This window comes from Rhinolophus sinicus, linkage group LG11 (assembly GCF_036562045.2).
Source record: "Rhinolophus sinicus isolate RSC01 linkage group LG11, ASM3656204v1, whole genome shotgun sequence".
Lineage (NCBI taxonomy): Eukaryota > Metazoa > Chordata > Mammalia > Chiroptera > Rhinolophidae > Rhinolophus > Rhinolophus sinicus.
This window is the reverse complement of record NC_133760.1, coordinates 51,562,730-51,580,616: the sequence shown is the minus strand read 5'-3', so window position 1 is coordinate 51,580,616 and position 17,887 is coordinate 51,562,730. Positions and strand designations below refer to the sequence as shown.

Below are 17,887 nucleotides of genomic sequence, written 5' to 3'. Positions count from 1 at the left end.
TGAAACAAAAACCTGGACGTAACTGCCTGTCGGCCAGCAAACCACCGTGCTGCAGGATATAGACTCAAACATACTCCACCTTGCTGAAGACAAATGCACGCTTATGGGATGCACAGGGTAAAAACTATTGTCTTTTCTTACCTTACGTCTGCAGGTGGGCTCCGCCATTTTCATGAAACTTGCTGTTTACAGAACAAAACTTGCTGGCTGCTTGCATCTTTCCTTGGATCTAATAACCAAGGATCTGAAGCGTTTGCTTTTTCGTTTCTTTCTTTCTCAGTTTTATGGGGGTTATGAATGTAAAGATCATGGCCTGGTCTTGCTAGAAAAGACGGGATTTAAAATAATCTTATCAGACAATGTGTATAAGTTTCCTGTCATGGCAAGAACGGGCCCTTCTGTGAACAAGTCTTTATTTAAGTGGCCGTGGGTATCGGATCCAGCAGAAGACGTCCTGGTGGGCTGTCTCTTGCTGCGTTCCCCAAACTGCCGCAGTCACAGAACCTTGCTTCTGCCAACAATCTTCTCTCCAAACCAGCTCTGCAGAGCAGCCTGTGGCCTGCCAGAGGGGACACGAGGCTGTCATCACTCCAGGGAGGTGGCATCTGGCCATTTTGGGGGTAAAGTGACCTGTTCTTACTTCCTTGCTGGAATGAAGTATGTCCAGGAGGGGTGCGTGGGGTAGAGAGGGAGGGCACACTGGAAGGAGGGCCCCACCACCCCTGTGCTGCTGCTGGAAGAACTCTCCAGTCCCTGGGTGTGTGACAGCGACTCCTGACTCAGAAACAGCTCGCTGAACATCACAAGCTCACCAGCTTTCCTAGTGTCCTCATATTTATTCAACGGGAGGTTACTGATGCCTGTTCTGTGCTGTTTGTTCATCAGCATATATTTATCGAGTGTCTTCTACACCCCAGGAGCCATGCTAGGGACTGGAGCCACAGTCCCTAGCATGCGACTGGCAGAGGGAGACAGGCACACAGGCTAGTGACCCCGCGTTTCCAAGAGGATGAGACCGAGGGCCGGGCAGGTGCCTGGGGAGGGGCAGGGCGGGTGCTGGCCCATATGACTTCTAGGTGCTCACGTGCCCCTTCAGGATGTGCCACATGCTGGTTTATCCCACACCCATTTGGGGGCGTGTCCACCCCTCACCACTCCTGGCTGCGACCCAATACAGGGTTTTGGAACAGAAGGGTTAACGTCGCAGAGAACTTCAAGAAGTTTCTTATAGAAACAATGTCTGCTTATTATGGAATATTTTGAAAGTGAAAAAATGTTTGAAAATTGAGATACAGAAATAAAATCGACGCCATGGTGACGTGCACTGTGATTTACTCGTGGTAACAGTGTCTGTCTTCCCTCCCGCCTTTTCCTGTGCGTGTTTTTAAGTGGCTGTGCTGAGAACCTATTAAGACGCAGTATGCTTCCTTTTTCACTTCAGGTATTATCTTATGAATTTCCAAAGCTTAAAGATTCTTTGTAAACAGGATTTTTAAGTGACTGAAAATATTCCATGATTCGGATATGGTTTTTCAGATTAAGTTTTTGTCCTATTACAAGTAAGGTTTTGGTGCCTGTTTCTGTCAACAGAATGTTGTTTTTATTCGCAATGTTTATTGCTGCCTTGGGATGGATTCCTAGGAGTGGAATTGGTGTCCTAAGTATATAAATGTTTTCAAAGGTCTTCGGTAGGTGATATGGAATTATTTTGCAGGGAGGTTGAAGGCACATGTGTGCACACCTGCCTGCACACTCACCGGGCCGTGTACACACATGTGACCCACCCGGCTGAGCTGACAGGCAGACGACGGCCGCTGCTTTAATTGTACTTCTTTTGTACTGCTGACACACTTTACTTTTATTAACCGTTCTTATTTTCTTTTGTATCAATTCCCGATTTCTTTCCTAATTTTCTGTCCTCATCTTAATGGTCAGTTCCATAAGCTAAGCTTGTCAGTTGATTGCGTTTGCCTTTATTATATGTGTTGCAAGCGTTTTCTCAATGCCTGTTTATTTAATAAATTTGTAATACATTATTATAAGATGGATGTAATTTTAAAAAATGTTTTATTTTGATGCACAGAACTTTTCTATTTGTATGTTGAATCCATTGACTTTTTAGTCTTTATTTCTAAGAAGAAACTTTGATATGAAATGACTCTCCAGCAGCGGTTGTAGGTGGAAGATGCTAATATTTTGGACCATTTGTAGAACTGATTTTCAGTAGATACATGTAGCCACAGTATTTTAAAAAGAAGCAAAAGCTTCTCAGAGTAGAATGGACGAGCTCTCAGGGCTCTTCCGTTTCCGTTCGGTTCGAGAGCCACAGTTAGGAAGCTGTTTTATTCCCCTGGACCCACGAGTGGGCGAGATGGTTTCTCTTGGGTCCCCCAGCCCCACATACGACTACTGCACGCAGCTTGGCTTATGGTTCGGTGACAGCCCCTTTCTTCATCAAGCCCCCCGGGAGAAGCCGGGAAGGTGGTGGGACAACAGAGGGAGGGCGTCGCTTCCCAAGGTCCTGGGGACGCGAAGCCATCTGAGTTTTTCTAGGACACAGACGCTGCATTATTTTGGTGTCAAGTCCATCCTTCCTTTGCTCCTCCTTCCTCCCACTTTACACTTGTGTATATATTTCATTTAAAACGAGCCCTGAAGGACTCAGAGTTACCAGCCTCTGTCTTCCAAGTGTCATTCCAGCGCCATTGTTTGGGAAGTTTGTGGCAATTCACCTTTGGAAGGGTCAGAATTAGTCACACTCTCCTGGTTACAGGGAAGGGACAGGGCATCCTAGGTAATAGGAGCAAGCCTGCCATGCGGGGAGTGCTGTGGTCATTTCTTTACATGCAGAGCAAACCCTATAAAGATCTGTGAATGTCCCCATCGCCTGGTCGCAGACAGGCAGCGCCAGAATGGCAGCACTGGCCACACGGCAGCCACGGGGAGTCTGACGGCACAGCCCTGCCCTGCCACACGTATGTCCGATGGCTGCAGGGCAGGTCCCGGCTGGGAAATTTCCCCAGACACACACTGGGAAGAGGAGTGTGCCTTCGTCCAAGGTGCAGGAGGGGACGTTTGCTGCTGAGACTTCCGTTCTGACTTTGTGAGCAGATCTGCAGAGGGGCTCTGAGTCTGACCAGGCCTTGGTGGTAGGGGGACCCTGAGGACAGCTGTGTGTCCCCCCAGGGGTGGGTAGAACCCAATCCGTGAGGACCCTGAGACCTCTGCCACCTCTGTGTTGCTTCCCTCCAAGTGTCTGTAGGCACATTCTGGTTGTCCGACTTCTCCCATTTGTGGAGCCCAAATAATGAGTGTTTGTGTGCGCTGTTGCATAAAACAAAGGCTCAGTGACAGCCAGGGGAGGGGTGGCTGGAGGCGGAACAAGAGGAAGGAGCGTTTTGATGGCTTTACGACTCTTTCCCTAAATAACAGGAGCATGAATCACGGCCGCTTGGAGAGCTCCGCTGGTGACTCAGACCCACTCACCCAGGAGCCTCATTCTTCTCCGGCAGGACTGGACTTGACCTGGAGTCAGGCATTGCTCTGGCAGCACCAAGGCAGGACTTCTATTTGTCTTCATGTTTGGGGACAACAGCATAAAAACAGGTTTCCATATAGGTGCCGTGGAGTGGAGGACTTTCTACGGAAAGCATCGGAAAACTACTGCCCGAGTCACGGCTTTGCGGGATGTCCCGCCAGGCTGGGCGTGAACCCGCCCGGAGCTCTGCCCTTTGCCTCTGATTGTTCTCGGAGCCCAGGGACAAACCACCAGGACCGGCGACTCAGCAAGACAGAGCATCGGGTCAGAGGGCCTTCATGGGCCTCAGACTGAGTCCCCTGCTCTGGATGGCGGGGAACTGGCCCAGAGAAGCAGGGACACTTGTCTAGGGCCGCCGCTGGTGATTGCAGAGCCAGGACTAGCAACAATCTTCCGGTTACTAGTTAGTGGGGTTTTTTGTTGGGTTTTGTCACAACGGGACTGCTCAGATCCTGGATATTCATTTCCAAACACAAGTCTAATCCCATTTCTTTGTCCACCAACTGCCTGCTCTGTGCGTGCCGGGCATTGGCCCCTGTGGGTGCCTCCGTCTGACTCTTGGCGCCCTTGGGGCCACTCGGTGTCCTGTAGGAAAGCCCTCATTTTCTCGAGCATGTGGATTATTACTGGGGGCATTGCAGCCCCCCAGGCTTTCGGGCTGTTCCTCCCCCGTTTCTTCTCCCAAACGCCGGGTTCTCTCGGGGCCTTGCTAGGAGGCTTCTGCTCATTGCCCACGAATTACACGTCAGAGAGGTAGTGACAGGGCACACGTCCCTCTCGCAGACTTATTTTTATAGGAAGAGGGGGAAGTTGGAGGAAACGGTGCCTCAGCTCAGACAAGGAATTCACTCGTTCCTCCTGGAATGTTTACTGAGAGCCAGCGTGCGCTCCTGCCAGGGCTGCCAGGGTTCCCGTCCCCACCCGACACAAGTGGGTGGCCTGGGTCTCCTCATCTGTCAGGGGGAGCGTTTCGCACCCGCCTCGCTGGTTCTCCCAAGGATGAATTAGTGGGTAAGTCCCGCAGAGCGCTTAGCTTGGCGCTCACTTAGCACAAGGGCTCCTAACAGCCCACGTGGCTCACGAGCGCTGATGCCGCGTGTGGCTCTGATATGGACCTGGTGGGATCTGGCTGCAGAGGACGGAACCGGACAGGCCTTTAGGTGGCGGCTTCCAGGCCACTGTGTTCAGGGAACCTGTTTACCACGGGCGGCCTGACTTCCAGCCTGGGGTTTTAGTGCCACTCAGGGAAAGGGGCATGTGGGCAGCGAGGCCAGCTTGAGCCACTCCACCAGGATTTGTCCCGGAGCTAAGTGTCCCTTCCCCGCCCACCCCCATGCCTGCAACCTCCTCCCTCTCTGAGACCAGCAGTGGCCTGACCGCACCAGGAACTTGTCTCTCTAGAACTTGAGCCGCTCTTGGCGGGGAGCTCGAGGGAGGCACACATTGGTGGCACTGATGGCGCTGGCCGTCAGTGTCACCTCCACCCAGGACCACATGGGGAGCTGTCCCTGCTCGGTGTCTTCCCTCCAGATGTGACCAGACATGTGTCTCTGAGAGTGGGCATCGTGGGCTGGCTGGTGGTTGCCTTCACTGCCCTGTGTGTGCCTGCCAAACGATAGGCAAACTCTCCGTCCGCAGAGGCCGTGGGTTTGAAGATGGTTTTTGCGTCTTGAGAACAGGGACCGTGCCTTGCTCTGTACCCCTGCCACGTCGCCAGCGAGCGTTCAACAGCTGTCTGTCCTTTGTTTATTGTGGCAAATGTATACAATGCTGTATCTATCACTTTAACCATTTGTAAGCGTACAATTTTGTGCTGTTGAATAATTCACAATATTGTGTAACCGTCACCTCTGTTTACACCCAAACCTTTCCATCATGTCGTCCTCGACTCCGTCCCCAGCCCACGTGGCTCCCGTCCCCTCCCCCGCCACAGCTCCCTCTTTTCTGCTTCCTGTCTCTATGGATTTGTCAGTGGTTATTTCTTGAATGGACTTTTAAATGTACAGGATATTTCAGACAAATATAGCTAAAAATATACTGGACGTCCCCCAGGGAAAGGAAGGGAATTTACAGATGCACCTAACGTCCCGGAGTGTCCCTTTCTGAGCTCAGGGCAGAGGCTGCGTGTGTGTTCACATCCCACCGCTGCCTTTATAACTTTACTATGTAGAGATGTGTCTACAGCTAATGGGTAACATTGTTTCACAGGTAACAACATTATGTAAATGGTATCCTTCTGCTTCCGCCGGACCGGACTCCCTGCTTACTCTCCCCTCCGCCTTAGGGTTGGGCGTTTGCCTGTGTGGTTGGCAGTTCTGGTTTATTCTTTTTCGAACTCCCTGCAGGGGCACTTGCAGCCTGGGCTGTGCCTACAGCCTGGGATGGCAGGACCTGCGTGTAGACGGGCCAGAGGCAGCAGGTGACATTTGACTTTCATTCATCTGCAGCCTGTCACACTAATCTTATCTTCACTGTAGGCAAATGACAAGTGTTACTGAAATAAATATTTGCCTCCAGTGTGGTTGTACAGCCCTCGGTCCCTCGCACGCATCTGCCTCCCCCCATTCACCCTGCTGTGTAACAAAGACTCCGTCCGCCTGCGTCCGAGGCCTGACCCGGAGGGGGGCCCCGGCTGCTGGTGGCCGCTGAGGGCTGATAGCTGGTGCCACTTGTCTGGCGGAGACCACAGGCCCACACACATGCACAACGAGGTAATGGCTTCTTTGCCACCACTGAGCCGTTTTACAAATGGGATTCAGAGCTCTCCAGATGTGGTCAAATGCTCTTCAGGAAGAAGCAGTGAGGGAGGGGCAGCCAGTCCTCTCAGCAGGGCGTTCAGGCAACTCCCCTGTGCCACCTCAGGTGAGCGCGTGGCTCCTGTACGGGACCCTGCAGTTCTCACAGCGTCTTCACACACGGCGTCCTTCTGGTCACCATCGTGACTCTGGCTTAGACACGGGCGTGTGTGACAGTCCCTACCGTGGACGTAAAGGGGCGGACACAGGGAGGAGGGGCTGCCTTGTCACACAGCATGTCAGTCTCCCGATTCCAGGTCCTGTCCTTTCTCCTTCCACTGACGACTGTCTGAGAGAGAAGAGCCTAGTGTGACATGGCACCGCGTGGTGCAGTGTCACGTAGCATAGTGGAGGGGGGCGTAGTACAGGGTAACATTAGAGTCGGGTGTAGTGTGGTGCAGTGTAATAGTCATGTGTTGGAGTGCAGTGTGACAGTATAACGCAGTGTCGTACAGTCCAGTCCAGCGTAGTGTAATACACTGGAGTGTGGCAGTGCTGTGTCATGCAGTACCATGTCCTATAAGTGGGACAGCACAGCAGAGCAGAGCAGAGTGTAGTGTCCCTCGTCCCTGTTCTCAAGTGTGGGCTGCTCGCATGTTTCGGGCAGAACCCGAGTAACAATGTACAGCCTGCCTTCGCACACGAATGATGCTTTACACTTGCCTGCCTTCAGAAAGGAGCACGACTTCCTTAGACAGACACTTTTGCCGTTGAGGTAAGGCCAGCCAGTTAATAACCTCTGAGTCATGACATTCTTGCAGCATATAAACACTGAGATCTCAATTGGGGTAATTGGACTGAACCTTGAAAACATAACAAACACCCTTCCTGCCACTCTGGGTGTGGGCCTCACAGGTGCCTCCCGGAGCGTTGGTGACACTGGGATGGGAGAGGCTCCCGGCCATCGCTGGCAGGTGCAGGACTCCAGGATGGTGCTGGTTCGGCTGCCGCCTTTGCTTCTAACTCACAGAGGCGGCCACCGTCCTGTTGGCTCGTAAGTGTCCCCCTGGTGAGTGCATGTGAGAGCCTGTTCTCCACGGCGCTGAATGAGGCCATCACCTCCTTAGGATAATTCTGGCAGGAATGAAATGACAGCGTTTCACTTGCAGGGACCTAATGGCGTAAGGTGTGCGCTGCCCTCATTCCAAGGACCCCTGTTTTTCTCGCACCTCTTTACCTCTTCCTGCAGGCTCACCACGCATCACCCATGTGTCTTCCTGAGAATGCCCCCATGTCAAACACCTCAGGGCCCCACTCACACTGGTAATGTCCCCTGAGGTCACCCGGTGACCATCGTCATCTGTTCCCATTCTCTGGAAGAAATTCACACAATTTATTATGACTCGTGCGCAGACGGCCATTTCCATGAAAGAAAGAGCCTATCTTGTTAGATATATAGAGGCTAAGGTTCACTTGCCTGCTGTGAACATTTTCATTTCCGGGGTGGTGGTGGTGGTGGTAAGTATGAGGGAATTCATAATTGAGGAGGGGTTAAGTGTCAGCGGAGGGTCACAGGTGGCAGCATGAAGTGATCGCGCGTGCCGTGTGTGAGCACGTGTGTGCCAGCATCCTCTTCTGAGCTGGCTTTGAGAAACATAAATTCCACTTTCTGCGTGACCCCTCTGTTTTTGTAGACCTAGTCGCCTTTCCAGCGTCACTCTTCCCCCCTATCAGAATTTTCACTGGTCTTGACTGATTTTGGCCAAATGCAAAACTCTGCCACATCAAGCTCTAGCGTCAGTCTGATTTATTATAAACAATTTAAAGTAGAACAATGTGCCTCGGGATGAACGTCAGTCCGCGAATAGAGGTGAACAGGAATAACGTGGTAATGGTGGCCCCGCCCCGTGCAGACAGGCTGCGCCCTCTGACACCTGTTCAGAGAGTATCATTCGCCTGCATTTGTGCTTTGGACTCTTGTTGTCCTGGGGATCGAGCTCACAGAGTGAAAACCCACTTCTAAGAACACAGTTCTTACTGCTGTGTCTACACTCCTGCAAACCCTAGAACATCAGACTCCTGCAAGGACCTGTCCTTGTGTCAGGTAGGACACTGGACCCGTTTCACCTGCACTAAGTGGTGGGAGGCCTCTTAAGGCATTTGGGGAAGGGGCACATGGATTGTCATGCAGGGTGTCATGCAGGGTCTCAGCTCCCGCTCCCCACATAAGAACGCAGGACATGGTGAGGCCAAAAAAGAACACCCACGGAGCCACAGATAGGGTAGTCGTACCACTATATTCGCTGGCAGCTGGTTGGAGACACGAGAGGCAGGAGCCACACTACCCGTAACCACTTCTCTCTGCCAACCAACCCCACTTGCTAGCTGCACTCCGCCGTGCTAACTGCAATCCGCCCTTGCAGGCTCAGCCACCATCTTCTTGCCAGCCCCCATTTTCTGCTAGCGTAGCCACAGCAGTTATATTAGTGGCCAATGGCTCACTGGTTACAGCTGACGGCCATCCAATCACAGTTTATGCCCATTTCCTACCTGAGCCAGCACCTTTCTACGTGAGGCCAACAGCCTGGAAACTGCACTCCTGGCTCTGTCCCCACGTGGATCCGCCTGTGTGCTCCATTAGAGGAGGGGACAGGGCTGGGACATGGGCATGCGCAGAGAGGGAAGCTTGGTTAGCAGGAGAGAGGTGATGCTGCAGCCGGGTGGGGAGCGGGGGCTGGGTGGCCACCCCGACAGCCTGTACCACCGGGATGCCCAGAGAGGGAGTCGTGGGCCCTGCAGGACCAGGCGGCGAGCGTCGGGCACTAGTCACGCCTCTGGGAGGGGGACAGGGCTAGGCCTGGTGACAGGGGCGGCTTCTCCCTGTCTGGTCTCCATGGATGGGTCAGACCTGTGACTGTCCAGGTGGGTCCTGCCCACCTGTGGACAGCAGCGCAGCTCTGCATACCCTCGGGAAGCCGTCTGAGCCTCACATTCATGCTTCCTGGTAGTTGAAAGCAGTTTAAGAAAAGACCAGCCCTGTGAGTTAATGGCCTTGCTTTTTAAAAATTAGTCTGTGTAAAACTGGCAGTATCGCCGTGTGCAGGTGTGGGAGCATGAGTGCTCTGTCCTGTGGTTCAGGTCCAAGCAGCAGGGGTTAGAATACCCCTGTTGTGTCTGGGGGGGAATGGGGGAGCACTCCTTAGATGGTCTGATTTCTCAAGCTGCCTGGCCTCTCCATTTCCCTAGGGAAGGTTTTCACCTAGAAACTGTCTTAACTGCCTCTTGTTCAAATAGGAACCATGAATCCCCTCCAATTGAGGTATTCAGGAGTGTGCAAATGCAGCTGGCCTTCATAAGTAAAGTGTGCAAGCACAGCTGACCCATGGCCTGTTCCTCTGCAGGTGGGGCTGCTCCTTTCTCTTCACTTGCACAGGGCTGGGGTTTTCCCCTCTCGCTCTCCTATCAGTTGTTCTCAGGAAAAGATGGCTATCAGTCATTTACATGCTAGTGTGAATGAGCTCCAGCTGACATTTCCCCTGATTCATTCAGTAAATATTAACTAAGGGCTGCTAGGTCCCAGGTGTCAGGGATATGAAAATTTCATCTCTGACCTTGAGTTTTCGGACTAGAGCCAGCGATGGAGAGAAACAGATAATCAGAAGTCAAAGTGGTAAGTGTGATATTATTCCCAGGGTAATTTTAGGGTACTACTTAATGTAGGTGAGGATTGGTCAAGAAAAGCTTTCCGGGGGAGACATGGCAAGGCTGAGCCTGAGGGTGAGTGGGGGGAGATAAGAGCAGGTGTAGCCAACACAGCCGCTACCCAGGGTTTCGGGCACGGGGAGCTCGGGGGGTTCGGTGCCCCTGGACGGCTGGAGCCTGTACCAGGTGGCTTGGACATGGGGCACTAGGGAGGGTTCTCAGCAGGAAGTCCACACCATCCTCTCTGCTTTTTATGGGTTAAACCAAATGGGGTACTGGTAATCAGGCGTTTGGCACCGACACAAATGCAGGCTTCGTGTGGGCCAACCCAACAGACAGGTTGTTTGGGGGTCTTTGCAGAGGACAGGTGACAGAGGACGTCCTGGGGCCCGTCGGGAGTGTGGCGGGTAGGCTGGCTCAGAGACAGCCAGGGCTGGGGGTGTCTCGAGGCAGGAATGGGGCTGGGAGGAGGGAGAGGAGGGAGGGCTTAGGAGGTGAGAGGGGCAGAGCTGGGCGGATTGGGTGCGGACTTGGTAGAAGGAGCAGTGAAGGTGCCATCCAGGCAGGTGCGGGTGTGCCCACCCAGGACAGGGACCCAGACACAGGCTGCACGGCAGGGGTTAGGGGGGCTGTGACGAGTGACTTTAGATGAATTCAGGCAATAGTGTAACAGCCACATGTAAAGGGACTTTGAAGCCTGACCAAATGTAAGAGGGATCCAAAGGAATGAAGCTGTAAAGGTGGGATTTTAAAGGTGGAGTGGTGGCTCTGCCATCACAGTTTAGAGCTGGCTGCCGTGTGGGCTGGCCGACGGCCATGCAGACAGTTGTGTGTCCTGCCAGCGCTGAGCTTGGAGACACCAGAGGCCGTACTGGCTCTCTGACATCCACCTGGGCAGAGCTGTGAGGGCCCGGCCTTTGCAGGAAACCAGGGCTCAGAGAATTAGGTGACCCTCTCAGGGTAGGATGGTCAGGAGAGAAGGAGCTGGGGGTCTGGGTGGCACTGGCAGCCTCTTGGGGTCATCCAGGGCGCCTTGGACTTCCGCCATGGACCAAGTCCCTTTCCAGGGTTCTCCAGCTTTTCTCCTTTCTGGAGTCCCCTCTGCTGTGGCCCAGTCCCCCTCCATATGACACCTGCGGCCTAGACACTGTTCCCAACTCTTCTAACTCAACGTTTCCTGGTTCCACCGTCCTCCACGCCACACACCTGGTCTCTGCTGCCTTCTTTCCAAACCATGACTAGTAACAGTAACAAGAACAACAACAGAAAAGCTGATAAGGGACTGGCATTGCTGCCAGGCTCTCATCTAAGAGGTTTATACACATCGGTGCTTTAATGCTCAAACACTCTTATGGTGGGGCCTTTTCTCAGTCTCCTGTTCACAGATGAGGTGACTGAGGCCCAGTGGTGAGCAATTCAGTCACAGTTGGGGCCAAGGGAGCAATGAGTTCATGTTCATGTGTGAGCAGCAGACGGGGTGTCCCCTGCAGTTCAGGCAGGGACCCTTTGGACAGAATAGCCTTGTGTTGTGGGGCAGCAGGAGTGATGGTGGCTGGGCAGGGGGAGGCCCTGAGCCGGCGTGGAGGGGACCTGGGCTCAGCGTGGAGGGGACGTGGGCTCAGCGTGGAGGGGACGTGGGCTCAGCGTGGAGGGGACCTGGGCTCAGCGTGGAGGGGACCTGGGCTCAGTGTGGAGGGGACGTGGGCTCAGCGTGGAGGGGACGTGGGCTCAGCATGGAGGGGACGTGGGCTCAGCGTGGAGGGGACGTGGGCTCAGCGTGGAGGGGACCTGGGCTCAGCGTGGAGGGGACCTGGGCTCAGCGTGGAGGGGACCTGGGCTCAGCGTGGAGGGGACGTGTGCTCAGTGCAGAGGTGGCCTGCCCTTGGAGAGTGGGGTCCTGCCTGCTCCCAGCCATCCTCCCAGGCCATTGTCATCTCCCTGCCCCGTGTGCTAGGAGATGGGTCTCATCACTCCTGAGAGTCACTCCATTTGGGGAGGGAGGGGTGACGTCAGGTGGTCTTTAACCCGAGAATGGCTCCGCGTGGTGCAGCATCAGGTCTGGGGGCAGGGCTCCCCTCCTGCGTGGCCTCAGAGGCTGGGGAGTGTCCCCTTCTCCTCTCACATCCGTGCAAGGTGCACAGAGATGCACCGGCGACCTGGTGTGCTCGGCTCCTAAGCTGCTTGGCGGGCGTGATGATATCTCGTCACTCCAGAATGTCACTCGATACACGCCGAGGAGAGACAGTTTAGAACTTCAGCTCCCCCAGCAGCCTGACCGTCCCTTTGTCCATACCCTGCGGGCGGGGAGCTGCTGAGTGCAGGTGAGAGTTGGGGTGTCAGGTACAGCTGTTTGAAAGGTGAGCCTGCTGGAATGGCGGTGCTTTCATCAAGGCCTCTGTCTTGGCTGTGGGGCGTCGGGGTTGGGGTGCAGGTTTCAAAACGTGCAGGGCTTAGGTGTCAGGATGCCGTTGCTCGTGCGGTTGTGTAGTCTGAGCACCGACTTGCTTTGATGTCCTGAGCCCCAGGCGGGGCCCGGCCTGACGTGGGTGACACAGGCCTGCCCCTGCTCCTGCTCGGCTGGGGGACGGTGCAGGGAACAGGCTGGCTGCACGGAAGAGGTTCGTTGTGCCTTTGAGCTGAGCTGCTTGAAATACAGTTTCACTCCCAGGACAGGTGTCATGGTGGGTGGCAGTGACTTGCTATCTGTTCACTTGTCGGTGTTCAGTGTCATTGCACTGTCCTCACAACCCCAGGAGAACATGGTCCTCTAGCTCCCGAGCATAAGTGGGTGCCAGGTACCCACAGCAGCCTTCAGAGTTGAGGTTTGTCTGGTCCCCAGGAGCCTGTGCCTTGGGCTGGGATCTCTCTGGGTCTGCTTTGAAGAGAGCTGACAATCATACAATGATTATGGCCATTATGGTGTGCAAATAGCATTTCTTAAAAAGGAGCTAGTGAGTAGCGCTTAGCAGGTCCTTAGACTTGACACCGACTAAGGGAAGAAGAAGGTGGGAGGACGGCTCCCTCTCCCTCAGGAGCAGCCTTTCTGTTTGGAGAAGGGGTTGGGATGGGGTTTGAAGCCGAAAGGCCTCAATTGGGTAAGTCACTTTGCTTATCAGAGCCTCAGTGTCCCCACCATAGACATTAGGAAAGGGAACCAAATATGGGGCGTTCACTCATTTGTATGTCATTCTTGTGCAGGGACAATTCCCATCTTGTCTGTATCATTTCATTTTAGCACATGCGCTGTTGACGTGATTGTATAGTTTTGTTTTTAAAAAAATAATCTTTTGGGGCATAAATTTAACCAAGAAGGTACAAGACTTGCACTCTAAAAACTACAAAACATTGCTGAAAGAAGTTAGAGAAGATGCAAATAAATGAAAAAACTGTCCTGTGTTCATGGCTTGGCAGACTTATTAGTAAAGATGACAATATTACTCAGAGTGATGTGCAGAGTCAATGCATTCCCCATCAAAATCCCAATCATGTCTTTTATTTTTCGGCAGACAGAGAAACTCCATCCTAAAATTCATATGTATCTCAAGGATTCCCAAAGAACAAAGTTGGAGGCTGGAGGATTCACATTTCTTGATTTCTAAACATATCACTACTCTCCGAGCCAATGTGGTTCTGGCTTAAGATCACACACAGATCAGTGGAGCAGGATAGAAAGCCCAGGGATAAACCCTCATGTGTGGTCAAATCACCTTTGACAGGGTTGCTAAGGCCACTCAATGGGAAGGGACAGTCTCTTCAACAAATGGTGCTGGGACAATTAGATGTCCACATGCAAAAGAATGAATTTGGACCCTTACCTCACACCATACACGAAAATGAACTCAAAATGGGTCAAAGACCTAAACGTAAGACCTAAAACTATAAAACCCCTAGAACAAAACACAGGGAAAAAGCTTCATGACCATGGTTTTGACAATGATTTCTTGGATTGGACCCCAAAAGCACTGGCAGGAAATCAAAAATACACAAATGGGACAACGTCAAACTTACAAATGTCTATAGCACAAAGGATACAATCAATAAAATGAAAAGCAACGGATGGAATGAGAGAAAATATTTGCAAATCATGTATCTGAAAAGGGGTTAATATACAGAATATATAAGGAATTCCTACAACTCAACAAAACAATAAAACCCCCAAACAACCTGATTAAGAAGTGGGCAACGGACTTCAATAGACATTTTCCCACAGGTGATAGAGAAATGGCCAACTAGCCCATGAAAAGATGCTCAACCTCACCAATCCTTAGAGAAATGCAAATCAGAACCAGCACGAGATGCCACCTCCTGTGTGTTAGGATGGCTTTGATCAATAAGACGACAGATAGCAAGTATTGGTGAGGCTGTGGAGAAAAGGGAACCCGTGTCGAATGGTGCAGCCGCCACGGAGAGCAGTGTGACCGTTCCTCATTTAAGATGGAACTACCACATGATGTGGCCATCCCACCTCTGGGTGGTAGCCAAAGGAGTTGGAAAGAGGGTCTCAAAGACATCTTGGCACACCCGCGTTCCTGTGAAAGAGCTCTGACAAAGTGTTAAAATTCTTACTTAGGACAATTACCCTGATGTTTTGTGTGTGAAATCCTTACCTGACTTAATTTTAGTTTCTTTTTCTTCCATGTTAGCCCATTTTCCCTCCCTTTTTTGACTAGTTTCAAGAAACTAGTCTTCTAGAGGTCAGGGTTTCCTTTTCCTCTTCATTTTCAGCTGGTGCCATAAGTAGTTCTGCGCGGCTGAGTGTCACTTGCGGTCCCTTAGCTCATTCACCGCTGCTCTGTTAGGCCACGCCCCTTGGCAGGTGACCCAGACTGGTGTCCAGTGACCACGGTGTGTGCTGACCCAGCTTGTCTCGTGTTAATGAAACAGAGCAGCACATGTATGGAGGGGCCGCCTGACGCATTGATGCGTGTGGACTTGTCCAACCTCACCCCAGAAAGCGGCCTCTCGGACACTCACGGCCTGGGGTTTCCTCAGGGAAAGGCTGAAGAAACATTCCTGCTCACCTTCCATTTGTGAGGTCTTGGACTCTGCAGTCCTGATTTCCCCTAAATCCCTTCTCAGCTGTGTGTGACTGTCGTCCCCAAATGTAAACCAAGCCTGGTGTGTCCTGGTCCCACTGCCCCCACCATGAGCTCTGCAGAGACGGAATGAAGACCATTATCGCCAGCGCCGTGTAGGAAGCTGAGCGACCGCACAAGTCTGCAGTTTCCCTTCCGGGCTCTCGGGCTGGGCTTTGCCTCAGCTGCTCTCTGTGTGCAACGCAGGAGCAGCCGCCTGTTGGGGTCTGGCGAGCAGCGTACACAGGAGCTCGAGCCATGCCTCAGTTTCCATTTCGGCATGTTTGCTGGAAAGCATCCAGGCTGCTTCAGGTGAGGTTTCACCTTTTTTCTTTTCTTTTCTCAGCCTGACGGGACACTTTGATCTATTTCTTTTTCTCTCTCCTTCTCAGCTACCCAGGGCATTTCCTCCACTGTGGAGGTCGAGGGCACACTTCCCACCAGGACATTTAGAGGGGAGTCTGTCTCAGAGGAAAAGCCCAATGACTGGGAGTGACATTTCTGTCCTGTGCCAGCACAATGCGGGAGAGGCTTGTCCCAGCCTCAGGCTTCTGTGTCTGTCCCATTGTTCTGTTGGGAGCCCGAGGATCGTGGCCATTGCTCAGTGGGAGACAGCTGAGTGGTGGGTGACACCGGTGGGCGAGAAAACCACACACCTCGCATTTCCTGAAACCTGGAGTCCCTGTTTGTGCTTGTCAGCCTCTGGCAGCTCTCTTCTTTTTTGCTTTTTGCTTTTTTTTTTTTTTAAATTCTATATAAGAAACACTTTTTATTTCACTCACATTTTGCCCACTAGCAAATGTCCATCATGACCTGGTACCTGAATTCAGAAGCACAGGCTTAGAGCGACCTGTCTTTTGTGATTTACAGGAATATATTTTATCATAAAAGCTGGGGCCATTTGTACCTGGCAAGAGCACAGCTATAATAATCTCTGTACCTATATTTAGTAGAAAATTAAGCCAGTTTTTCTGGGCACTTAATAGTTTTCCATTTCACATTGTATCGGTTAAACTTGGCTTCAGTTGTGCCAGGTTTCGATCGCAAGCATAAGAGTCCTCATCCAATGAGCCTCTCAGCCTCCTGCACGGTTTTCAAGAAAGGATCACCTACCTGCTCAGGGAAAGGCGGTGGACGTATGGTGTCTGCATTTCCCCCTGCCCCTTAAAAAAACAAATGTGAGCAAGGTGACATATTATGGAGAAAAACAGATAAATGTGGTTTGCAGAACTGCCCTGGTCAGTGCGTTAGGGTAAGGTTGACTGTCTCCAGAATAACCATTCGGTCTGTATCAGTTGACAGGGCCTGAATTCTGCACCCCCAGAATCCATATGTCAAGTCCTAACCCCCAGGGCCTCAGAAAGCCTCTGTGTTTGGAGATGGGCCTTTAATTATGGTAAAACGAGGTCATATGGGGTCCTTGATCCAATAGGACTGTGTCCTGATAAGAGGGGGAGATTAGGACACAGACACACACAGAGGGGCGACCACATGAGGACACGGGGAGAAGATGGCCGCCCACACGGCCAGGACAGAGGCCTCAGGACAACCAACCCTGGGACACCTGGATCTGGGACTTCCAGCCCCCAGGACTGGGGACAATAAATATGTTGTTTAAGCTGCTTGGTCTGCAGTGATTTGTGATGGTGACCCGAGCTGACTAGGCACAGGCCACGAGGGGCTCCAATGGAGACCCCCAGGGCCCCCCTCTCTGACACTTCTCTTGTGACAAGTGCTGCCGGCAGCCCTCACAATGTCCGTTCCACCTTCTCCTCATGAGTTATGCTTCTCAGGGAATAGTGAGCTGCTAAACCCTTGACTTTCCAGCTCCCTGCAGCTCTAGAAACGGGGTGTGGGCAGAGCTGCTGGGCAGATGCCCCTTCCTCATATATGACGGTAAAGCCTCCCCAGCAGAGACCCTTCACCCTCACCAAACAGTGCTTCTCTCCTGGGGAGCAGCCCGCCATCCTGAAGATGGACGCTTCCCGGGAGATGGGTGTGTGACACGTTTTCACTTCTCTTGGGCAGATACCGCAGGAGGGTGTAAACTGGGCTTTGAAGAGCACGAGCATGAGCAGGGGTGAGGAGGTGGGGAGAGGGTCTGAACGTGGCACAGACGCTGCCCTGAGCCAGGCCTTCCGGCGTGCGATATGGAAGGGGCAAATTCTCCGTGGTTGGTGAGCCGAGTGACTCGGGCTCGGCCAAACATCCGGGGGCCTGGGAACCAGGAGGGGACCTTGAGCTCAAGGTCAGTGGACAGAGGGACTTTGGAGCTTCCTAAAAAGGATGCAGAAGAGGGAGCTGAGCATCCTGGGAAGTGGGAATGGAGAGGGGAGGGGCCATGGGCTGGGGGCTACTCAGGTGACCAGGACCTGTGAGCACAAACCAGGATGTAAGTCTGGCAGTAGCACTGAGACTGGGAAAGAAGAGAGGTCTGAACCGCTGTAGGAAACCTCATGTGGAACAATGGCTAAAATTAGAAAGCATTAAAATTGAATTAGTGGTAACTCAGTGGTTCATCCCAAATAAAATTAGTTCTCGTGCCCATGGAAATGCACTTTTTATTTCTTCAAATTTTCTTTATACACATTGTATTTGAAGACTACTCAGAAATAACTGAAAAATGACAAAATATGAATAAACTGCTAAGATGAACAGAATAAAATTCACAGGGGGCCCTAATTCTGATACCACGTAGACAGTAAATGACTAAAAATTCTAAATGAGCACAAGAAACGTCTGTCATGTCAAATATATTAATTCCAACAGTCTAATATGTATACTTAATTAGAATAGTGAACCCATCTGTCCAAAGCCTTCTTGGTGAAACTTTAATT

The 17,887-nt window shown here is 52.1% G+C and overlaps 1 pseudogene; it reads right to left on the bottom strand.

Annotated features, from left to right (window-relative positions):
• Positions 1-13,131: 13,131 nt before the first annotated feature.
• LOC141567766 (U6 spliceosomal RNA) lies at positions 13,132-13,229 on the bottom strand (annotated as a pseudogene).
• Between the last annotated feature and the right edge of the window lie 4,658 nt (positions 13,230-17,887).